This window comes from Sapajus apella, unplaced genomic scaffold, assembly GCF_009761245.1.
Source record: "Sapajus apella isolate SASKATOON/1434 unplaced genomic scaffold, GSC_monkey_1.0 scaffold46, whole genome shotgun sequence".
In the NCBI taxonomy this organism is placed as follows: Eukaryota; Metazoa; Chordata; class Mammalia; order Primates; family Cebidae; genus Sapajus; species Sapajus apella.
Window position 1 is genome coordinate 5,368,609 of NW_022436986.1, and position 4,857 is coordinate 5,373,465.

The following is a 4,857-nucleotide window of genomic DNA, read 5'->3' on the forward strand; positions in this document are numbered from 1 at the left end:
GCCTTAGCTGAACTTTTAACAGGCCTGTCTACCATTGTATTAATCTAGATGTTTCTAGGGTATGTGCTACATGATCAGACCAATGGATTTCTTGATCATTCACCAATTGTCACACTGCTTTAGCCATAAAATGAGTGCCTTCATTTGAGGCAATGTTGTGCAGACACCATGCTGATAAATCAACATTCTGCAAATCTTTGCATGCAGTGCTGGCAAAGGCACTTGGTCAGCGTGGGCAAACCAATTTCTATTTGGGTACTGATGCTGAAGAGGAAGACTTACTCAGGATGGGATCTGAAACTACCTCCTTTTCCCCCACTTCAGGATAGTAGAGGAGAAGCAAAATCACCTCTCAACTTATCACCAAGGAGATGGCTGGTCTTTCTGAGGAATGGTGCCATATCGAGGGTTCAGTGTCAGTCTTTGCAGCTGGCAGGTTGGGCATTCATCAGTGTCAGCAGCTATATCTGCCTTAGAGGGATGGGGCCCATGCTGCTGGGCCTGTACTTATCATTTACCCCTGCCATCATTGTCACTGTTTAAGGCTCCTCTGTGTCAGCCCTGGGATAGTCAAGGAGAGAGACTGACTGACATCCACAGGATCAGTCACTGTGTCACCTGGCTATTGAATGTCTTCTCTGTTGTGGATAATTTCTCATGAGCACTGAGATACAAAGACCAGTGCATGTGCTCATTTCTGTTGGTCAATCTACATTACACTTCCCTAGATCTTCTGGTCCCAGATCATCCAATCTTGTCTTTCAGGCCTCTGGCCAGCATCCAAGACATTTGCCCACTGCTCAGGCATCTACATATATCATAATACTATACCACTTCTCTCTCTTTCGAAGAGGTTGACCAAGTGTGCCCCTCCTAGTTTACCCCCTGGGAGGAATTCTCTATACTATTCTCCTTTGGGGCCACCTCGAGAGGGCTGCAATGCAGCAACAGCCCATTTTCAGCTAGCACTGACATATCACACAGGCTCACGTGTGAAGCAGCCTGGTTCTTTCCTTAACTGATTACTGGTTGTAGAAAACCACCCATGAAGGCTTGAGTGTGAACTGAAGAAAGGGTGTTGGTACAAAGCAGTAGGTGACCTGGAGTCTGGGCTACCGATTCGCATAATTTACTTGTGCTTTCTAGATGTTTTAGGCCTGATGTCAAATATGTAATTAGCATAGATAGTCTTAGCTTCTGGCAGAGCCCTTACATTAGCAACTTGACTTGTAGAGTCTGGTAGGAAAAGTCAAGTGGAAGTCCCTGAAACTACCTCCTTTTCCCCCCTTTCAAGATAGTAGATGAGAAGCAAAATTACCTCTCAGGAAGTATTGCAGAGATTAGAACCCCTATCATGACTTAAATGGTGCAGGTGTATTAGGTCCCATTATATTTCCATTAATTCGCTTATATAGTCCCCTGAGAAAGCCAAATGTATTATGGCAGATGATGGTGGATTTCCATAAACTTGGCCAGATGGTAGTATCCATTGCAGCTGCCATGCCAAATAGGGTATCTTTACTGGAATATAGCAACATAGCCTTTGGCATGTGGGATGCAACATGATCTGGCAAAGTGGAATCACAAGAAAGATAAAAACCAATTCACTTTTATATGGCAAATACAGTGGTATATATTCACTGTTTTGCCCCTGAGTATCATAACAGCTCTTTGTTATAATATAGTCTATAAGGACCTTGTCATTCCAACATGCTATGGACTATCCTGCTGGTCCCCTATGTTGGTGATGTCATGCTAACTGCAGATAGTGAGCAGGAAGGGACAACTGCCTTAGATACTCTGTTAAGAAGCATGAGTGCATCGGAAGGTGAGAGATAAGCTCCACCATCCATCTCATCCTGGGTTATTCAGACAGTAGTATCTGAGGCGAAGTTTTGTGTGCCTCCATGGCATCAGGGAGTGTGATCTTAGGGAGCAGAAGTGAAAAGAAAAGGGAAGCAAGGGAGGAGGAGGAGCCCAATAAGAGGCATTAGACATGATGGATTACTCCGCAAGCATTGTGAGACCATCTTCTGGGATGCCTTATAAATTACTTTCTTGGCATAGCGCATCTGGGAGAGGAAGGGAGAAAAATATATCTACTGGCTTCCGTTGGCTGAAATTTTGCCCCATGGGGTGTTATTTGCACTGCACTTCCATGTTACTTGTTGCAGGCACTAAGGATGATGCTGAGGATGTCATGCCTTAGCATCAACAGGGAAGCTCTGGGGTGGAAGTAAAAGGTGCTCAGTGTGGACATGAGGCCAGAGGCTGTGAGTTGCACCTGTCTGAAGTTGGGGAGAGTCCAAGTAGAGTTGGTCTCCACAAAGGGAACTGCTGCTAGAACAAGTGGCCAACGACCCTGGAGACAGGTGAGACAAAGAATTTCAAGCAACTGTCTTCATTTGGATCCCAGTAGACTTAGAGGCAATGATTCCATTGCCAGCAGTTCACTTGGTCATTTTTCTTAAGAAGCCCTGGAAGCGGAGTGGTGAAATGAGGCAGCCAATAAGCAGTGAGTGCACAATACCCCTGTAGGAAACTGAGGCTCAGTCCTGTGGAAACTCTGGATAGGAGTGTAGCATGGGCCGCATGTGGTGGCTCACGCCTGTAATCCCAGCACTTTGGGAGGCCGAGGCAGGCAGATCACCTAAGGCCAGGAGTTTGGGACCACCCTGGCCAAGATGGTGAAACTCTGTCTCTACTAAAAATATGAAAATTAGCTAGGCGTGGTAGTAGGTGTCTGTAATCCCAGCTACTCGGGAGGCTGAGGCAGGAGAATAGCTTGAACCTGGGATGCAGAGGTTGCAGTGAGCCGAGATTGCACCATTATACTCCAGCCTTGGGGGACAAGAGTGAGACTTCATCTAAAAAAAAAAAAAAAATGAAGTGTAGCATATGTGCCTGCGTAGTGTTCCCACCAGCTGGGTAAGGGGGCTGAGATTCTCATCCGCCAGCTCCTGGCCATCACTGATTGAGAGCTGCTTGGAGAAGGGGCTTGCTTCATGAATTTCCCAGCACTCTGGTCTGCTGTGCTTGCGGGTGGAGCAGGCTCCAAGGGCCAGAGAAAGTGCTCAGGTGAAGGGGTACACATACTGGCAGTTGGAAGACAGCCACCCTGCACATAAATGATCAAGACTGAGGGAATCTGGACGGGATGTCAGTGGCATGTGAGGTGAGCGATACATTCTCCCTCTTTTTATTTCTTTTCCTCTTGGATTGTCAGATTTTCAAGTCCATCATTTTCTATCATATTGAACCAATGACTCTCTTCTCAGCCCTTGGCCCCTCTTTGCATATCCAAACACATCAAGATGCTCAACAGAACAAAAGGGTCCTCTTTGGAGGTAGTCGTGGGTTTAAACAGTCATTATTTTCTCATTATTCCAAAGGCAGCTATCTCTTCAGTTATTCTAGCAAATTCCATTCTAGTTAGCTAGTTAAATCTATCGCACTTTTTCTGCACATTAAATCAGATGACATGCAAGCTGTAAGTATCTCCTGTAGATATTCTCACCACAGCTCCACAAGGGAGCCATTATATCCATGTAGTGAAGACACTGAGGTCTGGAATGACATGCACTATATTCTTGGTAACTTCTTCCCAAACCAAAGTGTGGGATGATTTCTGCAGATTTTTGTGCCCCTTCCAGCTGCTTGGGACAGTATGGAGAATGCTTTTGGATACTGAGTTATCTGGGACATTGGTTAGATTATGGGAAAATGGAACCACCTATTAATTGAGTTGAGTCCTGCAAGAGCTGGGACATAAGATCCCCAGTCTTCACACACCCCAACCTCATAGATTACACCAAATGATGGTAAACAATTTAGATCAGCTTTGGTGTGACACAAAGCTTCCTCTTGGCTGTTTCTACAACTTCACATTGAATGGCAGGAAATCACTTAAGCCCTAAAAACACTGTCTGGCAGGAGGTAAAATGCCTTGCTTGGCTTCCTGCCCCATCCCGCCCATACCCACAGCTGGGACCATTTGGCCCCCACTTCAGCTCTCAGGCCTGAGACCCTCCCTATCCTCCATCTGTCTGAGTTCAGGGACAAGCTGCAAACTGAGAGCCCTTCTTGAATGTGAACATGGTCTGGTTTCCCAGGAGACATAGGTGTAAAATCAACAACCTCAACATGAGTCCATTTCCAGTCATTTGGAGAGGAGAAGTGTGCTTTGGGGATCTTCATTTTTAGATTCCAGTGAATTGGGTGTTATCAGATATACAGAGCCAACAAGATATGAAATGTGCACATAGGACTTCCCTGCAAGAGTAGTAAGTGAGGTGGGGTGTGGTGGCTCACGCCTGTACTCCTAACACTTTGGGAGGCCGAGGCAGGCAGATCATGAAGTCAAGAGATGGAGACCAACCTGGCCAACATGGTGAAACCTCATCTCTACTAAAAATACAAAAATTAGCTGGATGTGGTGGTGCACACCTGTAGTCTGAGCTACTCGGGAGGCTGGGGCAGGAGAATCGCTTTAACCCAGGAGACAGAGGTTGCAGTGAGCCAAGATCGTGCCACTGCACTCCAGCCTGACAAGAGTGAGACTCCATCTCAAAAAAAAAAAAAAAAAAAAAAAAAAAGTAGTAAAGGAATCTGTTGCCTTATGCATATGTATCTTGGACTGATAAATTGGATCACAACAAGCCTTTATCCTTCAGGTTATATATATAACTGAGCAGGCCAGGTTTGTTTCATAATGGCATCTTCATTTTTATTTTTTTCAATGTACACACTTTATTTGTATATTAAACATGTAGAAATATGTTCTTCCTTATCTTTCTTTAAACATGGTCTTCTCCCTGTGTATCTTCTGTTTACCCATTTTTTTTTTTTTTTTTTTTT